This window comes from Equus przewalskii, chromosome 8 (genome assembly GCF_037783145.1).
Source record: "Equus przewalskii isolate Varuska chromosome 8, EquPr2, whole genome shotgun sequence".
NCBI lineage: Eukaryota > Metazoa > Chordata > Mammalia > Perissodactyla > Equidae > Equus > Equus przewalskii.
The window spans coordinates 78,788,600-78,797,567 of NC_091838.1; the positions used below are offsets into that span (position 1 = coordinate 78,788,600).

Sequence of the window (8,968 nt, forward strand, 5' to 3'; positions counted from 1 at the left end):
TGAATGGATTTTTTGTCACTTGGACTGTGAGAAAACAAATCAATGCAGCATCAATAATTAAGCATAGAAGATTAGTTTCACAACCGTCTCCTTGGCAAAGTGAGAGATTGAGAAACAGCTCCTAATACAATCCTTTAAGTAGCGGACACGAAAACAGAAATTTCTACATGCACATGCCGTAGTTTATAAATAAACCTCTTACTAATGTGGTCAGCAAGTGTAAATTATATCAATATTACATTGTTTTCTTACTTTAGAGACAAATGGAATCACCTCTGTAAAAGGATCTCTAAAGATGCTGAATTTAATTTGCAGCTCATAGATTCACAGACACGAAGGTTTGGGCAGGATTGAATCTATAATTTCACAGATTATGATCTGGTGTAAGAATGTTTCGTTCCACATCTACCAGGTGGGTGTCTAGTCTCTCCCATATTACTGATAGGAAATTTGTTATTCAGAGGAAGTAGTGTTACCTACAGACTGCTTGGACATCGCCAACCTATTAATTAATCAACTAAGTGATTAATTAATTCAAAATGAGTGGTTTCGTATATCAGATTAGGTATTGGTTCCAAACACACAGATAATCATAGTCTCCATATTCTGAGCTCCTTCTATAAGCCAGGCACTGTATGCCATCTCATTTAATCTTCCCAGCAAAAGTATAATTTAAATTTCTTATTAGCCCCATTTTAATATGAGAAAATTGATGTTTAAAAAGACAAAGCAATTTGTCTATCATCATGCAGCTACCTGGCTTTGAGAGTGAGGACAGAGTCGTAACTACCATCTTATGCTAACTCCCAAAATGCTTGGTGATCAGTTCTTGAGAACCTGAACTTAAGTAAAGTTAAGGTTAAAGTTAAGATATGAAGATAAATGGATTATCGTACACATTAGAAAGGGTTGTAACTGACATCTCTACATAGAATTATGGGAACACAGAAGTATATACTATTAAAATTTATTTCTACGTTTTTCAAATCTATCTCCTTTAAAAAATAAAAATTAACATTAATTACTTGGGACCAGATAAAATGTCACATCCTTAAGGACAAAGCTGCATCTCACTGGATTTTGAATTTTAGGTACTAGCAGCGATAATATCAAAAGTGGCATTCGGGGCTGGCCCCGTGGCCGAGTGGTTGAGTTCGCGCACTCCACTGCAGGCGGCCCAGTGTTTTGTTGGTTCGAATCCTGGGCGCGGACATGGCACTGCTCATCAAACCACGCTGAGGCAGCATCCCACATGCCACAACTAACAACTAGAAGGACCCACAACGAAGAACATACAACTATGTACCGGGGGGCTTTGGGGAGAAAAAGGAAAAAAGTAAAATCTTTAAAAAAAAAAAAAGAAAAAAGTGGCATTCAATCAGTTAGAGACTATGCAAGCAAGTCTTCTCACCATTGCTTTACAGACGAAAAATTCCCTTTTACATGTGTCAGGTCAGATTCAAATATTCCCCTTTAGGATTCTTTCTCCAATCTTAGTTTCTTCATTGATTGCGTTCTCACATGCTAAGCTAAATAAAATAGTTGCAGAAAGCCAACTGGTCAACCAGAGGAATAACGATGCAAACTAAGGAAAGCTGCCTAGATATTCTCTGAGAGAGAATGGCCTTGTGTTTAAGGATATGGAAACTGTAGTAAATTAGACCTGGCACCGTGGCTCATTACATTTGTGACCTTGAGCTGGAAACTTAGCCTCATTAATCCCCTTTGTTTTCGCATTAGTGAAGCGAGCATTATATCTTTCTCAAATGTTTATTATGAGGATTACATAAAATAGTCTATCTAAAGTGTTTAACAAAGTGCCTGGTACACAAGATTATTTAATAATGTTTGACTATTTGCAATTTTTTGTGTAACTATGATTACCATTTCAGAAATACAAGGTGAAGGGTGCAGCCTTCCTGCAGCCGAACCTAACTTGCCTAGTAGTAAGTAATCCTTCACAGGGGTAAGGCGTTAGATTATTTATAGATGCTTTCCCATTAATGATCTCATTTAATCCACATACTAACATAGAAGGTAGGCTGTATTATTCTCATTTTGATGATGAAAATGGAGATTGAGAAAATGAAAAGGCTTTCCTGGGATTTTCTAGTGACTTTCTAAGGGTTAATGTGATATAAAATGGAAGCATTAAAATATATTAATAGCATCTTCTTGAACTACAAAACTTTCTTTACTTTGCATGCCTAAAATTTTTTAAACAATAAATTTTACTATCACTGATTTATTGAGATTGATTTTATTAATTAATATTTCAAACCATTTGCTTCATTTAATGAGACAAAGTCAGCCCCACTGCGTTTCAATGTTGGCTATAATTAATGATGATATTATGAAAATTAATGCTTTTCCATTATCCATTATGACATCATCAGTGCTAATGATGTGTTTATTGCTTCTTTGCTGATGGCAGTTAAATGAAGTCACATTTTAAAGAGGAGAGAAAAGCCTAAATCATTTCCAAACTGGTAAAACCCTTTCAATTTAGAGAATATTTTATTCTGTAATCATCCAGCAAGCGTAGTATAGAAAATAACCAGAATTCCAAAAATCCAAGGCATATTCAGGCAACTAACATGAAATAATTTTAAATACAATGAAGCAAGATTGTCTAAGCATATCTTCCCAAACTATTCTTCCATTGTTCTTAAAGTGGGACATCATTTCTAACATTTAAAAGTCTGTTGTGGAGCTTGAAGTGGGAAAATGGGAAAGAAAAAAAAAAAGTTAGTAGGAATGATTGGTTTTGTAAATATTAATAACGTAATACCCATTAAACCCACAAAAAATAAAATGCAACACCCTCATTGAATGTACTTGAAACCAGAACTCCGGACATCAAAGTTATACAGCTAACAAGAGGAAGATCCTAAACTTTTAAATATAAACCTGGCAGAGATATTAATAATTCATACCTTGTCGGCAAACAACCTAATAGGAACCTTTCCTGAGGGGGGTGGGTAGAAATATTGCCCAATTTTGTCTGTGGCTTAGATAAGAGAATTGGGAGATTTTTATTTATAGAGATATTGCTTTGGAAAGATTTTATGTAAATAATTGATGGATACGACAATGATTAATTTGCCAAGAAAGCAGATGGAATCAGAAAGTCAGAGCTGGAGAGTATCTCGTAAACCCTCTTTCTCCACAGAAAGAAAACTGAAGACGGGTATTTCAGAGACACATGGAGTAGGTCAGGCTTAATACTTAGATACCCTGACTCCTCAGATCACCCTCCATCTTTCCACCACCTCTCAGGTGCACACAGCTAAGTGTCCATTAGGAGGTCAAGGAAACGAACAGAAGGGGTAAGGCAAAGGCTTTGTCTTCCTTGAAAAAAAGAAACAAAATGAGAAGGGCATTAGCTTTTTTCTGCAGGAAGATTATCAACTTTTTATCTCTCGCTTTATGGATTCTAGGTGGATTTGTCTCATCTGGCTGACTGGCCACGAATCCCCTCCCAACCCACAGCTTTTAGTAATTCACCCTCAAGGGTGAGAGCTCAACCCAACATGGCTTCTCAGAGGAAAGGTATCTGCTCTTCAATCATAGATATTGATTCTCTGGGTTCTCCTGTTAACAACGTGCAGGTACACTGTCAAAGGCTGTTTGCTGGAAAGCATAAACTATTAAAACATCCAAGCCTTCAATCTCATCCTAAATAATCCCCATGAGAGGGATAAAGCCCTTTTTTAACCTGGGATATGTTTTGCTGACCATTGGTACAATAATCTAAAATGTCTATTACTCAAATTCTTAGTGGCAAAATTTTCAGTTTCCTAAAATAATCTCATGTATAACAAATACAATAGGACTAAATGAAGATATCACTTTAGCTAGCTAAGCAGAATATCACCCAGGAGTCTGAGCCGTGGATTGGATCTAAAGTGACACAGTTCCAATTAACCAGTGAATCATGGAGAAGGATTTGTGAGTAGAAATGTTTAGAGTAATAGTTCTCTACTCTATGCAGATACCCAAGGCATTCTACATTCTGTGTGGGCAGAACTTTATGTGTCTTACTCATTATGCTCAACACTTGACAGGGTCAGGCATGTAGTAAACAGCTCACAAATATTTGCAGAGTAAATCGGAATCTTATAGAGAGAGTCTTAAAAATACTGATGCGAGGCATCCACTCAAGACCTACTTGAGAACATCCTTGGGAATGTATTTGTTTTTTAATTTATTCCTTAGATAATATGATATCCAATCATGCTAAGATACATGATTTTAGGTATGTGCCACCCTAAACAGACCAATTTTTTTCTGATTTCAGATGCCAGATGGCATACAACTTGGATCATAAGCATCAGGATTCTAGGGGAAAGGACAAGGAAGATGATTGGCCAACTTCTCTCCCTTTCCACCAGTCCTTTTACTTGGGAAATAGTACAGAAAAACCTAACCACACGCTCTGTTTATTTAGATTAACATGGAATCTATGCATCTGATAAGTTAGCCAGTTCAGAGCCGCAATTAACTGCAATGACAATTACATGTAATGGTTATCTAGGATTCTATATCTGGCAAACATTTTCATGAGATTTGCTTTTAATTTTTACCTTAACAATGATCCCAGAGGTACGTATACTTATTATCTTAAACTATGAGGGAAAATAATCTCACATTGCTGCATTATTCAGAACTTCTTGGCAGCAAGTGACATAATTCCAACTCAAACTCTTGGAAGCAAAGAGAGAAATTTGTTGGCCCCAAGACTCCATGTCTTGGACCAGCAGGAGTAGACTGATAACGTGTCTCCAGGTTCCAGGAGTAAAGGGCATTCTCCTTCCTCCTCCCACTCTGCCCTTCCTACTCTTCCTCCTCTTTGTCCTACTCTCTCTCTCCCTCTGCCTATCCTGCGTCAATGGATAGGGGTAAGATGACACCCAATGGAGAGGTTCTCAATGACAGACTCTCTGGAATCCAATGAAGTAAGAGTATAATGTAGCAGGTCTACAGTGGACAGAGGCAAAGAACATATACATCGTTGAGGCCACAATTACAGCAAACATTCATTAAGTTAAAAAGCTCATATCTTGAGGATCTTGTAGGGTTCTTTGGGGCCAGAGGACTCCTGGAACCACGGGTCACTCACATGTGCTTTGAGACATGCTTTAGATGGCTTTTGTTGTGTCCCACACCTATCCTCAACATTGAAAGCATTGTCGAACAGATGTATGGTCAATGGTAACAGAGTCTACGTAGAACTGTGCTACATGATGTTTTGGGAAAAAAGCTTTCGACTTATTGGCTATACTGTTGAGTGTGGCTGTTTAGATCACAGTGATTTTGAATACACTGGGGGTATTGTTATGTGTTCTGGACTGTCAATAGAGCCTTCAATACAAAATTAATATATTGTCTTTGCAGAAAACCTTAGTCAACATTTTTATAGTATCCAAAGAGGTGACTCTGTGATTGCAAAAAGCCTGAGTGATCCAAAATCAAATATTTGTAAAAGAACAATTGGTTTGGAAGGAGACAAAATCCTCAACAATGGTCCATCACCTTTTTTTAAAAGCCACAGTTATGTGCCAATGGGTCATGCTTGATTAAAAGGGGCACAGATTCCAGGTACTATGGAACTGTTCCATATGGACTAATAAAAAGATGGATCTTCTTTAAAATTTGGCTTCTGAATGATTTGGGATATCTACAACAGCCCTAATGGTCACAGATTTTCTGATGATTAGCAAGCATTTATTTGTTTGACTTGATTATTGTCTCCTGTTCAGGTGAATTTTTTGCTGCCACTGAATCCATGCATTTACCAATAAACTATTCATTATTCCAAAAAAAAAGCTTATATCTAGCAGAGCCCAGGTTCCTACTTGCTACTTGGGCATATCTGACACCACACATTGCCATACTCAACATTTTACTACTCTACTGATGTCAACCATACTAACTTATTAACTCTAACAAAGAAAATAAGACCCCAAACAAAGCTCTCCTATGACTATTTCCTGGGGCCCACAATGGAATTTCTACTCAAAATGATTCCAGGAGATAAGTGTTATGAGTCAATGTGACTCTTGTTGGCAAATTAAAGTTGGGGCCAGATAGGATTGGAATTAGAACGGAACAGGATCAAGCAGGAAATGAACTAAGGATGACAGGAGAAACTTGAATTAAAAAAGGAGTGTGGGTGGTAGACAGTAGTGAAGAGAAAGGACAACATAAGTCAAGGTCTTGGTGGTATCTTCTTGTTTTGCCTGTGAACAGAGCTGACGAAGCCCTGTGAGGGTGTCTACTCATATTGACCGTGTTCTACATAGAGTTCCTTAAGCCATGTTAGAAACGCTAGGGATATATAATCTTTTTTTTTTTAAATAAATGCATCCTTGTAATCACTTGCTTTTATGAACATGTCATACAGTTAACAAGAGGCATGAGTTACCTGTTATCAAACTCCAGGTGTATAATAGGTGAACCCTAATGAAAAAAATACAGAATTGTGGTAGAAGCTTCCACACTAACCTCTCACAGTTGGGAAAATTAAGACCAGGGCTTTTTCCCCTTTCACTGATTCATTAAAAAGTTGAACTTCATTCTTACAACTTCTGAGGAGATTCTCAAGCCTTTTGTTTTGCTTTGTGTGTTTCCCAGGACACAAGGTGTTGGAGGTGGCCAGGGTACCTGTCAGAACCAAGGCTGTCTTTCCATCGTACAATATCTATCAATATTTGTTTCTGTCCACACTAGAAATGATGCAATTAATGATAAGGATTTTGCCTTGTACGTCGGACACCCAGTAGACACCCAAGACATGTTTTGGGTGAATGAAGAGATACTTTAATACTAAGAAAAAGAAATGGTTTGTGTTTGGAATTGTGAGCCCTGGCAGAGTTGACATTGTTTGACTCTGCATCCAAGAGAAAGTGTTGGATCAGGCAGGAAACAGAAGGAAAGACAAACAGAAAAGAAACAGACAGACAGGAGACAGGAAGCATCTTCTACTGGGATTTCTGAACAGACTTTTAAATGAAGGGACTTTTTAAGAGATGAGGACTGCTGAAGGGAATGGCAGGTGGCGCTGAGGTGCTAGCAAGAGGAAACAATTACCACCCTTAGATCTAAAAGGTCAAAGGGGAGGAACGTTGTTACTGGAGTCTAGGTGGGAGCTGCAGCCCTGAAAAGCATCTGCCCAATAGATTCTAGACATAGAGGGTCAGCCACGGACAGAGATGCTCCAGAGCAGGGAAGTGGCAAGGAGAATAAGTCCCTCAAGCTCTCTCCTCCCATATTCCAATGCCCTGTTAGATATGCCCATTTGAAGAACTCTCTTGGACATCAGCTGGGATGGAAGCCCAGGGGGTTCAGTCCACAGGGCTCAGCAGGCAAAGAAGAGTAAAGCATAGACAGGGGAAGAGGGATAAATGGAGAATGCCCGGCATATGTGTGTCCTGTCAGGACGTTGGGAAAGAGGTCAGTGGAGAAATAGACGTTGCTTTTACACCTGGATTTGGCCAGCAGCTCACAGTGGGCCTCAAAGTTCCTGTAACTGGCCGGTAGCTCTGTTGCGTGAAGCATTAGGCTTAAAATAATTTGAATTTTAAAGAAGTTGCTATAAGATCATTTTGCGCTCAAGTTAGAATCAAATTCAGTAATGAGGTAATCCCAGGTATCTGCTGCATTCCTCTCTCTTTTCAATGTTTTTGTTCTTCACCGTTGACAAGTTATATGCATAAATTAATTCTTAACACCATTTTAAGGAAAAATAAAAAGAAGCCAGTGCAGCTGGAGTAACGTGAGATGAGGAGAGCATTGAGGTCATGAGACAGGGGGCTTAATGAGAGGCTGCAAAGGTCATGTAATGCCTTGGTGATGTGGTCCTTGATGGAAAGCCTTTGTGGGGCGTGAGCAGTGGAGTTACACGATCTGACTTACACTTTAAAGGGATTCCTCTGGTTGGGCTTTAATTTCTTCCCAGATGCCCTAAAAAGGTTGCAACGATTTAGTTTGTTTTAATCTTGGACACTTCTCATCTCCTAAGTGGCTAAGTTTGCCTATTCGTTGAAGCCTCATCCATCTCTAATTTTGTTATATGGCGATTACATGGGCTGTGTGAGGAAAATGAAGCAGAGAATTCCTGTCATGTAATTATATTTTAAAAGCCAAGTAATAGCAGCTACTTTTATGAGCATTAACAATTAGCAGACCTCTTAACTTCGGCTGTGATAAAGAAATCCCTGGTAATGATTTTGTAGTGGCAGTTTTACATACCTGCCAGATTAACATGAATAATAGAATTAATGTCAAGGGGAGTTGATGCAGGCATTCTTTATTAAAAAATACACAGGAGAGCAAGGAAATAATTTGGCAGATAATCACGAAAACACCACCCATGGTCCTTAGTTCCTTTATATTCTCAATAATTTTCTTGATTCGTTGAAAATATATTGAGATTTAGAGGTCATGTCTTAGGCTTAGAATCACAAAATTTTAAAGTTGAAAACAAATCCCAGAAATTATTTCAGCATCCAGGAATTCAGAAGCCTTAGGCACTAAGCAGGTAATAAAAATGAGTGAAAATGCTGGACGGAGTTATGATAACCTGGAAAACACAACCAAGTCAAAAGAGAGAAGCTATTCGCTCCCATGATAAAGTTTTCCATGAAGAAAGGCAGGGCCAGGCTTGGCACATCCTCTAACTTGTCAAGATATCTTTTTCAAAAAGTAACTTTCATAAATAATTTAGAAATATTTTACAAATATTTTACTTTGACAATATTTGATATTTGAATGCCAACACACACACACACACACACACACACACACACAATGGCAGGACTAAATAAAACACAGATATATCAAAGAGGATTTTGGCCCCTGCACTACCAATTTGCAGCTGATTTAGTACAGCTGAGAGTAACTGAATCCTAAAGAAAAGAGATAGCTATGAGTTATCCAATGGCATTCCAGCAAGTTAGTGGCAAAA

The 8,968-nt window shown here is 38.2% G+C and overlaps 1 pseudogene; it reads left to right on the forward strand.

Annotated features, from left to right (window-relative positions):
• Positions 1-5,204: 5,204 nt before the first annotated feature.
• On the forward strand, positions 5,205-5,720 carry LOC139085146 (mitochondrial inner membrane protease subunit 1 pseudogene; annotated as a pseudogene).
• Positions 5,721-8,968: the final 3,248 nt, after the last annotated feature.